This window comes from Coenobita brevimanus, chromosome 76 (assembly GCF_032717465.1).
Source record: "Coenobita brevimanus isolate Jiangsu-jjx chromosome 76, ASM3271746v2, whole genome shotgun sequence".
In the NCBI taxonomy this organism is placed as follows: Eukaryota; Metazoa; Arthropoda; class Malacostraca; order Decapoda; family Coenobitidae; genus Coenobita; species Coenobita brevimanus.
Window position 1 is genome coordinate 14,463,366 of NC_137029.1, and position 13,753 is coordinate 14,477,118.

Genomic DNA, 13,753 nt, shown 5'->3' on the forward strand with positions numbered 1-13,753 from the left:
TTTTTATGTACATTATTCAGAGTTACATTGTTTTTATGGTGGTATGAGTAAGTATAGTATTACACTGAAAGAGACTATTGCAGGTGAGTCCCAGGAGGCCAGGTGCTGTTTGTACGTGCAGTGAAGAAATAATTTTGTTCCCTTATTAGTATTACATGTATGCTTATCTACACTGTGGGCTGTGTTTGTCATATCACTGTTGTCATGACAGCGAGTTTAGGTTGGCATTTTGAATTGACTTAGGAGGCCAGTACAATTTTTGAAACTCTATAAATCTCATCATTACATAAGTCTTGTGTTTTGCATAGTTTATCTAAAGCAGACATTGCTTATTAGTGTAAATACTGTGTAGTTTTATTACAAGGTTTGTGTGAGTGTATTCCACGTCCTAAATAAATATTAGTCAAGTATAAAGAAAACAAAGTCGTTCGTATCTAAAGTAATGTCAGTTGTATATACTGTATATAATGTATACGAGTATATTATACGTGTATACAAAATTACTGCTCGATTTGGTATGGTCGTCTTCCCTCTTACTACTTTTCGTGATCAAAAAACATTGGCAACAGCAAGGTACCAGAGGAAAAAACAGCCGGAATCACAAAATCAAACACAGTAATCAACGAGCAGACAGACCTTAATACACAACACTGCTTTATCGACCATTACAATTATCAAAACAATTGTACCCATCGACAAAGCAAACACACCTGTATTAAACTGACCACACAGACGCTAAAACTAGACAGATCTATCCACGGCCCCATTACAGGTCAACAGACCCTTCCATGGCCCCATTATAAGTCGACACACCTACCCAGTTCCTCACTAGAGGCCGACAGATTTATCCACATCCCCATTAAAGGTCGGCAGACCTTTCCAGGGCCCCATGAGAAGTTGAAAGAAATATCCACGGCGCAAGTAAAGGTCAACAGCCCGATGTACGGCCCCAATACAAGTCGACAGACCAATGAACGGCCCAATTAGAGGTTGACAGACCGAAAGCCGGCTCGATTAAAGGTTGACAGACCAATCCACGGCTCCATTAGAGGTCGACAGAACTTTCCTGGGCCCGTCCACCGGCTGCCAGCCGTCTCCGTGGCCTCATCAGGCCTCACCAGCGGCCGCCAGACCTATCCCTGGCCCTACCAGCGGCCCCCAGACCTATCCACAGCCCCACCAGCGGCCCCCGGACCTATCCACAGTCCCACCAGCGGCTCCCAGAAATATCCACAGTCCCACCAGCGGCCGCCATACCTATCCACAGCCCCACCAGCGGCCCCCGGACCTATCCATGGCCCCACCAGCGGCCCCTGGACCTGTCCATGGCCACACCAGCGGCCCCCGGACCTGTCCATGGCCCCACCAGCGGCCCCTGGATCTATCCACAACCCCACCAGCGGCCCCTGGACCTATCCATAGCCCCACCAGCGGCCTCCAGACTTATCCACAGCAACACCAGCGGCCTCCAGACTTATCTACAGCCCCACCAGCGGCCTCCAGACTTATCCACAGCCCCACCAGCGGCCTCCAGACTTATCTACAGCCCCACCAGCGGCCCCCAGACTTATCCATGACCCCACCATTGGCTGCCCAAAATAGGCCCCAACAACGGCCACCAGACCCATCTCCGACCCATGAAGGGGGTAATGTACCCCATGTCCACTCCTTGAAAGGGTAATGTACTCCATGTGTACTCCTTGATGTGTGTGTGTGTGTGTGTGTGTGTGTGTGTGTGTGTGTGGCTTCGTCTCCCCTCGATTAAGCCTTTCAGTGGGACAAACTAGTCTTTTCCTAATCATTTTTTGAGTTAAAATATTTCTATTACCTTACAACAGGTTATGTATTATCTGTACCATTAAAAGTAAGTACCATATTCTTTCTAGCATAGAAGGCTTCCTAACACCTCTTCATTAGCGATGTACTTTGCATACAAGCCATTAGCAGACGACACACGACCTCTAGTGTTTACATACCGATGCAGACGATGCAGTTGGATTGGTGATGGCTGCGTAGGTACTCTGCATTAGCGATTTATTTTCCATACTAGACTTGAACATACTAGAACATACTAGACCTGAACATACGACTCACCTCTTTGGATATCGAGGTAGAGTCGATTAAAATAATTGATACAGTTGTCGCTACAGTTGCGTGTCTGGGTACAGGTGGGGATGGCGTGGCGGTTCAGAGGTGAGGAGGCCAAGGTCATCTCACGTGGGTATTACTTTTATTTCAGATGATGCTCGGATCCCTTGGACTACCACAGGGGCTACCACAGCAGCTACCACAGGCGACTCCTCCTTGCTGTATGTAGTGGTGTTTTGCTCTTATACCCGATGTTGTCCCAGGTATTTTTTAGGTATTTTATAGGTATTTAAGCGTTACTTTTGTGTGCATTTGCTAGCATGTATAGTGACATTGGAGGGTTGCCTTGACTGGGGAGCAAGTATAGTAGACTCCTTCCATCCTCATAACTGAGGCTGAAGGTCTGCCAGCACAACCTATTAAGTGACAGTGACCCAGTTCCTTCGGGTGAAGAGGCAAGTAGTTTATGTTGGCCTTATTACTGATATCGCTACTGACAGCGGGTCCTGATAGTCCCTGTAGTCCCCGTAGTGAGAGTCCACGTTGATAGCCACCGTGACGGTGATGGAACTATCCTGGTTGATAGCCAATAGCCCCCCCTCGGTGATAGCCCGTAGTCCCCCTCGGTGATAGCCTATGGCCCCTCCCTCAGTGATAGCCCATAGCCCCCCCTTGGAGATAGCCCGTAGTCCCCCTCGGTGATAGCCTGTGGCCCCTCCCTCAGTGATAGCCCATAGCCCCCCCTCGGTGATAGCCCGTAATCTCCCTCGGTGATAGCCCCTTCCTCAGTGATAGCCCATAGCCCCCCCTCGGTGATAGCCCGTAGTCCCCCTCGGTGATAGCCCCTCCCTCAGTGATAGCCCATAGCGTCCCCCGCGCTGTGCTAAGCAAATCTTCCCCGCAATTTTCCACTGATTTCGTCCATTGAAATAATCCCTATGTCCTTTTCTTATACAAAATAATATATACAAAAAAGAAATAAGGTAAGTGATAGTGCCATACACCTGGAATTGGCTAATTTCCACCTGACAACACCTCACGTGCACTCGTTCGCTAATTTCCCCTGGTAATTTCCCCTTGAAATATGCCGTATAATCTATTCTCGTAATAAAAATATATATATGAAAGGAAGGGAGAAGCCTAAGTGATATTTACATTCAACTGGAACTACCTATTTTTTTTTATCTATTGTCGACATTTCCTACCAATCATTTCATAGCATGTAAATTAGCAGTTGTCACCCTATTGACCTTGTCAACCCTTGCCTGCCCATATACGCCGCGGGAATCAATTCCTTGTCGTCCTCTGAGGTGAAACCATGTTGCACTCGCTCCCCGCCATTTCCGCCGCTTCTGCTCCCATTGCAAAGGGCCCTGTGACCTCTACCCCTAGAAAAACTCGTGTGGGAAGAAGTAAAAGACTTAGTGACTCGGCAGTGGAACGTGAATTGGTAGAATTATCTATGATAATGATGGATAGTGACTTTGATCCTTCGGGTGAATCGTGTGATGAGCCTGGGGAGAAAATCGTTACAGAAACTCCTAGTATGAGTGCTTCAGTGTCCCAAGTTATACCTAGCTCCAAGGGAAAGGAGCCCTTAGTGCAGCAAGGGAAGGAATTTGGGGAGTGAAAAGGCGGCAGGTTAGCCCCGGAACAATGGCCCCGGATGACCCAGCTCGCCATGAGTCCCGAGGTGAATCACCTACCTGCTCTCCCAGCCCCACTTCACTAATTTCTTCCTCATCTTCAGCGGAATTTTCTCCTGAGTCTTCATCGTCGGAGTCTCCACCAGCATTTACAGTGAAAGCAGGCTGTAGGGGAAGAAGTAAATCTCTGACTCGTCGTAAAAGTAGTGGCAAGTACAGTAAGGGCTGCTAGTGCTACACGGTAACCTAGGGTCAGTGAGAGTGACCTTGAAACAGCCCAGTCTGCCTCACAGCCACCCTCCACCCTCACCCACCCTACACCGCCACGACAGGGAATCCTGGACGCCTTCGTGTGGACGGAAGGTTCCGATTTCGTCCCTGAACATCTTCATTTTGACAAGAGTTCCTCAGGGATATAACCTGCCTTCACTCTTGACGAGGATGCTGAGTGTGTGGACTTCCTTTTGGCCTTCCTCGATTACGAAGTCATGCAGCACATATGTGATGAGACAAACAGGTACGAATCACAACGCGCTGCAAGTGGTGCAGGTGCAGCGAAGATGCAACAGTGGACCGTGCTGGGAGTGCAGGAGCTGTATGTGTTCTTCGCCCTCATGCTTCTCATGCCACACTCAATGACGAACGAGTTGGAAGAATACTGGTCCATGGACCCCATACTACCCTCACTCACCTTCAATAAGTACATGGCCAGAGATCGCTTCCGGAACACCATGGGAAACCTGCACTTCGCCAACAACGATGTACCTTCCCAGACCGACCCACTCTGGAAGATCCGGGAGATTCTGAGCAGAATGAAGAATAAGTTTATGTCATTCTTCCACCCCTTTCAGAAGGTTGTCATAGACGAATTCTTGGTTTTGTTCAGAGGACGTCTTAGGTTTGTACAGTACATTCCAAGCAAACGTCATCGCTTTGGAATCAAGTTCTTTGTACTGTGCGACTGTAAGACGGGGTACATCCTTGACTTCGTCATCTATTCAGCCAGCACTGTCGATCTGGACAAAACACATCCCCTTGGCTTCTCAGGCTGTGTAGCGAAAAAGCTGCTTGAAAGGTATTTTGGTGGGAATCATGTGCTGTATACTGACAATTATTATACAGCACCGAAACTTGCTAAATATCTTTCAGAGCACGACATCGTCTCCTGTGGCACTGTGAAGAGCAATCGTGCTCACTTCCCCAAATTCCCAGAGGCAGGAAACTCGCAGCGAGGAGACGTGCACCAATGCAAGTCTGAGAAGATGCTGGCAATACGATGGCATGACAAGAGGGTCGTGCACATGCTCACCACTGTACACAAGGGGGAAATGAAAGACAGTGGGAAGGTCGACCGTAGGACAGGCGAACCTGTGAGGAAACCTGATGCTGTCAAAGACGATAATATCAACATGCTGATGGTGCACAAGTCCGACATGATGATTGGAGAGATCGACTGCCTCAGGAAGAACACTAGGTGGTACAGGAGAGTTTTTCTGCATCTCATAGACATGACGATGCTGAACGCCTTCATCCTGTATAAGATGAAGGTAAAGCCACCCAAGTCCTTCTCCCTGAGGTTGTTTGCCCTTGAGAGATATGGTAGGGTGACAGCAGCAACTCCAAGGCGCCATGCAGTAAGATTTCCCGACAGACTTGAGCAGAGGCTGTACATGGATCGGCACAGACTGGTGCAATTGCCTGCCACAACCAAGAGGACAGCTGCGATACACAGGTGTCAGGTGTGTGCATATACCACCTGACGCACACCTGAGCACAAAAGCACCTCTTGTTAGTGCGCTGAGTGCCAGGTTCCCCTTTGCATTACCTGCTTCTTTAATTACCACAGCCTGAAGCAGTTCTAAAAGTGCAAGTGAAAAATGTAAATAATGTGTAAATAATGTGTAGATAATTTATAAATAATGTGTAAATAATGTGTAAATATAAGTGAAAGCAATGGATGTAAATATGATGAAACAGTGTAATATAGATTGATAAGTTACTGCAAGTGACAGTGCATTACATAGTGTAAGTAAAATCTACCTACCTACCTACTGCCAGACGCCATAATCCCATAAGGGGTGGTCATTTGACTTTGAGTTAGTTGTTTTACGGGGAGGGGCACTAACCCTCCACCAACCCACTTGCTGACACGTAGGGAACACGTATGGTTTGGTTATATGGTTACCACCCAGCGTTGTAAATGGTTTCTTGGCTTACAGGAAGCCATTAGGCTTGTCACTCAATGCAAAGCCACCTGTAAAGGAAAGAAAAGCAATAAGAAGTGACAGGAAAGATGGGAGAAATAGGAAGAGAGGAGGGCAGGCACAGAAAAAGAATGATAAAGGCTAAGGAAGAAGTAGGCAGCACTACATCAAGTAAGTAAAATAGAAGTGTAAATATTGAAAATACAATAGAAAATGTAAATAGAAATGTAAATAATTAGTAACATAAGAATATGAGTACAAATACTTGAAGTAATGACAGTTAAAGTAAAACCGTGGCTCTCTACGTATTTTACTGAAAGAGAAATTGAATGCCTACAATGCCAATAAACTACTATTACTGAAGGAAATTTATGGATAAATATTGCAGATATATATAAGTGTTATAAAGTAATAGGAATATAAAGTGTGTGTTTTTATGAATAATAAATGACAGAATACCAGCCGTGAACGAGCGCAAGTGGGAAGAACATACTCGTAATTTTCATTGCTTTCACAGTTTTTTTTTTTTTTTTTTTTTTGGGGGGGGTATGGATTCCAAACTATTTGAAAATCATAGAATAGTGTTTCTAGTGATAATATCAGGCTGTGGTAATCATATTACGGGTTGTCGGGAAGTGTAAAGTGGAGACTTCGTTACCCAACTTCAGAGGTCTCCACAAGTCCTACGGTACTCGACGAAGGCTCAACAAACATCCCAGGAGAAAGCTGAAGGTATGTGCCATATGCATATTTAATTTTAATATTCTAGGACTAACTGTCTTGCATCAGCCCCTAGCAACAACAGTTACCAACTACGAGACATCAAAACATGCTAGAGTTCTCACATTACATAACACTAAATCATTAACCATACGAACTTAAATTACATAATTTAACAAGCAATTACTTAAATAAAACATTATAAAGAAAAAGAGCACAAAAATAAATGAATGTTTAACTTACGAAATAACGACGCTCACAAACACCAGGCAAAGTGGCAACTCTGACGACTCGTACCGAAACTTACAGTACCAGAAACGTCTCGAAGGTACGAGACTACCTAACTGGCAAATCCCCCTTCATAACATTATATATCCTGACCCCTTAGATTAGGTATGCGCGGGACATGTACGGGACCCTAGCTAATAATATAATATATCCGCGTGACATGGACGAGGCTGTAGCTAGCCTTAGGACATACTCTACACAGGACAGGTATATTTAGTGTCTTACTCGGATCACCAACAAGGAGGGGGAAAAAAGGGGAGGGGGGCACTGAGTCTAGGGAGGGTATGTTCACGTGGGGATGGGGGTCCGGGGAGGGAAGAGAGGACACACAGATGAGGATTACACTGACGTCTGTTGTTCAGTGAGGGTGACACTGGGGAGAGTTCAGCACTGTAGGGGAATCAGCCCGCATAAGAGGGTGTCGAGCACTCCACCTGGGAGTATTACAAGTAACAGAGTTCACTATGGTACACAAGGGGGAGGGGATCACACTGGGGGGGAGGTTGATCAATACTTGGGAAACAGCTGCACTGACTCGAGGGGGAGGGAGTAACACTGGGGGAGGGGTCTGGCCGCACTAGGTAAGTACATAAACAGAAAGTCTATTACTCATGACTCTGGCGGAGGGGAGGACAAAGCCCATGGGATGGCAAAGACTACTCCGGGAGCTTCAGATATCAGCCGGGAGTGGGAGGTGGGCTGCCCGGTGAGTAGTACAGGGGCGGGTGGTCCGTGAGGTCACCACTAGTCCTCGAGGAGTGGGCGGGTGGTGTAGAGGGCGGTTCCCTAGCCGCTATGGCCCAGCTGGAGGTCGGGTTCTCTGGGCTAGGACCGAAGTGGGCCAGGAGGTGCGCCGCACAGCGCCGGCCCTTAGTCGTCATCAGGGTTCTAGAAGAGGATCGGGGGAGGCCCTGGGCTGGGGTTGGGCGTGGGAAGGGCAGCGCCCTGGGTGAGCCGTTGCTGTGTCCTGGGGAGGCGGCTGTTAGGGAGGGGCTCTGGCCGCCATCGTGGGGCAAACATCAGCCACTACGACAGGCACTGAGAGAGGCCTGCTGGGTCTGGGGGCTGCGGTCTTGCCGTCGGGAGGTGGCTGCCAGGGGTGAGCTTTGGCCTCCCACCCTGAGGGAGTCCAGCAATGCCGTGGGCTGCAAGGACAGGACACCAGCCCTCGGGTACATCACACCCACTCTGGTCTCTGGTGGGGTCCCTGAAAAGGAGCAGGAGTCGTCATCTTGTGTCGAGGGGCTGGGAGACGAGCACCTCACTTCGCCCCCAGAGTGGTGATCAGGGCAGGAGGCGCCTTCTACAGGAGCCTGGATATGGTCCGAGGGGGAACGACCAGGGATCGACCCTATGGATAGTACAGACCCTGGTGGCAGGGAGTAGGTGCCCGATGGATACACCTGGCTATGGCCACAGCACCGACAGCAACTGCTTTCCAGCCTTTGGGTCTGGGGATCCTGCCCTGCAGACAGCAATGGTGGACGGCGATGTCTCGTCCGCTGCTCCTTGATGGGGATAGCAGCCCTTGACGCTCCTCCTGAGTCCTCTTTCAAAAAGGAGGCCAATCCAGGGGACTTGGCATCCGAGGGTCTGCTTGGGAGCTTGTTAATACAAGTCCCACCCCGATTCTGGCGAGAGTTCCCTCCGTCGGAGTGTAGTGTGCTTTTCCTGCACACAGTCGGGTGCTCTGCCTGTGGAGAAGAGGGGCGTTGGGATGCGAGGGACATAGGAAGCTCTCACCTGGAAGGTATGACAGGTGAGCCAGCCTCCCTGTCATCTCCTAGTGGGGTGGGTCTCGCCCTCCCGTACTCTCTTCCTGGGATGGTGATGTCCAGCTCACCCTGCCGCGTGGGTATTTCAATACGTGTAAAGTAGTTGCCCAGCGTTTTTATGCCCTGTTCCTCTTGTGGTGTATCCTAGCGCCGGTCTAGATAAAGAACCCGGCTATCTCATAGGTGTTCCTAGGACGGGAATCCGACCTGAAAACACCTGCCTTAATCTTCATGAACACTTTAATCCCCCTCATGAACACTTTAATCCCTGTCATGAACACTGTAATCTCCCCTGAACACGTCTCCTCCTCCCCAGATCCTGCCCTTCCTAGTGAACGACAAGCTGAGTCACCTCCCAGGCGTGGCGGGGCTGTTTGTGGCTACGGTGTATGGTGGGGTGCTGAGGTGAGGAGGTGTATGATGGGGTGCTGAGGTGAGGTGTATACTGGGGTGCTTAGGTGAGGAGGTGTATCGTGGGGTGCTGAGGTGAGGAGGTGTATAGTGGGGCGCTGAGGTGAGGAGGTGTATGGTGGGGTGTTGAGGTGAGGAGGTGTATGGTGGGGTGCTTAGGTGAGGAGGTGTATGGTGGGGTGCTGAGGTGAGGAGGTGTATGGTGGGGTGCTGAGGTGAGGAGGTGTGTGGTGGGGTGCTGAGGTGAGGAGGTGTATGATGGGGTGCTGAGGTGAGGAGGTGCATGATGGGGTGCTGAGGTGAGGAGGCGAAGGGATTGAATTTACTTTTTAATTAATCCTTAGGTGACATTTATAACACCTGTAAGGATGGTGAATAGGAGAATTGCACAGAAGGATAGAAAATGGGTGACAGCTCTTGTAAGGTACTAACAATTTTTCCCTCTTTCCCCCTACACCAATCTCACCACACTCATTATTCCTGTTTCCCCTCTTTTTTCCTGCCCCAGTTCGTTCTCATCCCAGGCCAACTCAGCCGCGTGTCTGATATGGGAGGACTTTCTCAAGAACCTGCCTTTTTTCCGCCGCCTCAGTGATTCGGCAACCATTAGAGTTGTGAAGGTCGTGTGTAAGTATTTTTATCTATCTGTCTGTCTGTCTGTCTGTCTGTCTGTCTGTCTATCTGTCTGTCTGTCTGTCTGTCTGTCTATCTGTCTATCTGTCTTTCTATCTATCTATCTATATCTGGGAGCCACCAAGGTTATGAATGTCCTCTGTATTTTTTTTTTTATATATTTTCACCCTCTTCTCATTTGCTTAACCCCTTTAAAATTATCTCTTTATCTATTTATCTGTATCTATCTGTCTGTCTATAAATCTATCTATCTATCTGTATATATTTAGGCGCCTTAATCCCATAAAGAGTGCCACAAACAAACCGCCTCCACGTCGTCGCGTCCCCCGTCATTTGGCTGCCCTCCTGTATATCTCTGCACTCCATTCCTCTACCTCATCCTCGGTCTCCCCCTCCACCTTACTAACATACACTCCCCCTTCAATCCAATTACATTTTATTGTCATATCCTTCATGTGAGCAGCATTTTTATTACGTTTTAGAAGGAAATAGGTATCCAGTCCAGTTTCAAAGTTCTTCCCTATTTAGAACAATCATTTGGGATGGTGGAGAGAGGGGGGCCTTCACGTGGCGGCACTAATGGGACAGGGTAGTGGAGCTGTCTCGACGCAATTGGTATCGTTTAGTTAGGATGGAGCAATTGCTGCATATTCGCGTCTGCATTCGTCTATCTGTTAGACACAATACACTTATACTAGTAATCAACACTGACAATATTTAGGGTAAATATAATAGATAAACATTCTGTTCATCTGTTTTATATTTAAAAAATCAGTAAAATAAATTGCATGCATAGAGTAAGTATGTGGCTGTTTGCTCAAATTGTCATTTTCCATATTATTCTACTTTCTGCCGATTCTATAAAATTCCTTCAGGTTTTTCATTCCTGCAAGGTATTACTTCCTCTCTTGTTTCCTGTGCGGAAAATGCCGGAGGGTCTGCAGGGTGGGGGAGAGAGCCTTCTGCTGTGCTATCCTTTTCTCCTGCTCCTATAATTATAGCACTGTATTAGTAGGGACCGTAAGGTCTGTGTGTTCTCTGTATCTATGTCACTCTATGTAACTCTCACAGCTGCCATCGTGGGCGGCCTGGGTACTGTGTTGGGCCTTGTGGTGGGCAGTTTGGGCAATGTGCTACACGTCATGAACACCCTGGTCAACACCATAGCAGGTCCTTACACTGGCGTCTTTATGGCTGGCATCTTCCTACCATGGGTCAATGCTAAGGTAATGGTAGTTGTAGTAGTGGTGGTAGTGGGAGCAGTTATATTATTATTATTATTATTATTATTATTTTACTATCATTAATTTTCCCCTCAGAGTGCCATGGTGGGGTTCCTGGTCTCTGTCTTCTACTCCGTGTGGATGGTGGTGGGCAAGTTCCTGAGGGGGGGCGGCGCTCCCCCCTTCCTGCCCCTCTCTGTCCAAGGCTGCACCAACTTCACCACCGCGTTCAACACCACATTCCTCCTGAACACCACTATCACCATCTTTAACACTACGTCCAGCATCTGTAACACCACTAATACCATCTTTGACACCACTAACACCATCTCTAACACTATTAACACCACTGCCAACCTCTCCAACACCACCACAAGCCTCCTTAACACCACTAACACCATCTTTAACACCACTAAAGGCTTCCTCAACCGTGCAAACAACACCACCACTGCTTCCCCTCTCTCACCAGGCATTACCACTACTACTGCTGCGCCTCTGCTTGGTCTGCTCACCTCTGCTGCCCCTCCACAGTGAGCAGAGAAAGCTTTGGTCAGTTGCATAAGGAAAAAGTCTCCCTGACAACTTTTCCCTTGCGATTTATTTTTGGATATGGCTAGTTCTTGTCGTAGTTATTTATGCAGAATATGGCCATGTTTGAGGGATTTATATAACAGTGGGACAGTAAAATGTAATAAGCAAAAAAAAATGGCTTAGGAAAAGGTGTTAGGGAGCTTCCTAAACCGAGGGAAATACTGGTCATAGAGTTCAAAGTTGAAGTCGAATTTTACATTGTTTTAAACTTGAAACACATCTTAAATATCTTTATTATTATTATTATTATTATTATTATTATCTATAGCCAGAAGCCATAATCGGGTAAGGGGTGGCCTTTGAGTTAGTTGTTTTACGGGGAGGGGCACTAACCCTCCGCCAACCCACTTGTTGACACGTAGGCAACACGTATGGTTTAGTTATATGGTTACCACCCAGCGTTGTAAATATTTTCCTGCCTTATAGGAAACCATTATGCATGTCAACGTAAAGCCACCTGAAAAGGAAAGAAGAGTCATAAAAAGTGACAGGAAAGATGAGAGAAATAGGAGGAAAGGAGGACGGACACAGAAAAAGAATGATAAAGGTGAAGGAAGAAGTAGGCACCACTACATCAAGTGAGTGGATGATGTTCGTCACCATCTATCACCAAATATATTGTGTGTGTGTGTGTGTGTGTATATATATATATATATATATATATATAAATATATATATATATATATATATATATATATATATATATATATATTGTGTGTGTGTGTGTGTGTATATATATATATATATATATATATATATATATATATATATATATATATATATATATATATATATATATATATATATATATACTGTATATATATATATATACTGTATATATATATATAGATATATATATATATATATATATATATATATATATATATAAAACCAGATTGTCCATTTATCTATCAATCTGTGTATCTACCTATCTCTTTATCAATACTCAAACATGTTAACCCTATAAGGAGTGGTCACAAACAAATCGCCTCCACGTCACCCTCCCTCTGTTATCAGGCTACCCTCCCTGCAACTCGCCGTTTTTCACCCACAGGGAAGATGGCGACGGTCCCTCTGTGTATGATCTCAGCTACTGTTACATCGGCGCCATTGGCATCATCATAACTACCACTGTGGCCACCATCGTCTCCTTGGTTACTGGTGAGAGAGAGAGAGAGAGAGAGAGAGAGAGAGAGAAGGGGGTGCATAGGAAGATGGAAGGAAAAAGGAAAAATGGCAGATGGAATGTAACTTAAGAAGAGGAAGGAAAGAAATAATGATAAAGACGGAAGAGAGAGAGAAATGGGAAAAGAGAGAGAATATGGAAGTAAGTGAAAAGATAGAAGTGAGTAAAGGAAGGGAGAGGATGAAGTGGAAGTAGAAGTGAGTTGAGGAAGAGAAAGAGTGGCTTGGGTGAGGTAGTAGAGTAGTAGTAGTAGTAGTAGTTGTAGCAGTAGTAATGAAGTGATGGTGATAGTAGTAGTAGTAGTACTGGACGTGAACCCGGTAAAGACCAGGCTGAAGTTCCCCTCTTCCTGCAGTCCACCATCGTCCATTCTGGGGATAGGGAGGGAGTTGGGTTACATCTGTACAACCAGGCAGTGAATCTGCCTGGTTCTATCAATGTCACCACGTGAAGGCGTCTAGTGTAGGTGTCAGGATGCGCCACAGTGGATCCCTCAGCTCAAGATTCCGAATTTCCCGCCATTTTCAAAGTACCAACATTTCCCACCATTTTCAAAGTACCAACATTTCCTGCCATTTTCAAAGTACCAACATTTCCCACCATTTTCAAAGTACCAACATTTCCCGCCATTTTCAAAGTACCAACATTTCCCACCATTTTAAAAGTACCAACATTTCCCACCATTTTCAAAGTACCAACATTTCCTGCCATATTCAAAGTACCAACATTTTCCACCATTTTCAGAGTACCAACATTTCCCGCCATTTTCAAAGTACCAACATTTCCCGCCATTTTCAAAGTACCAACATTTCCCGCCATTTTCAAAGTACCAACATTTCCCACCATTTTCAAAGTACCAACATTTCCCGCAATATTCGAAGTACCGACATTTTCCGCCATTTCCAACATCAACAAATATTACCAACATTTCCCGCCATTTTCAGCATTAATCACCATCACCAATATTCCCTGCCATTTTCAACATTAA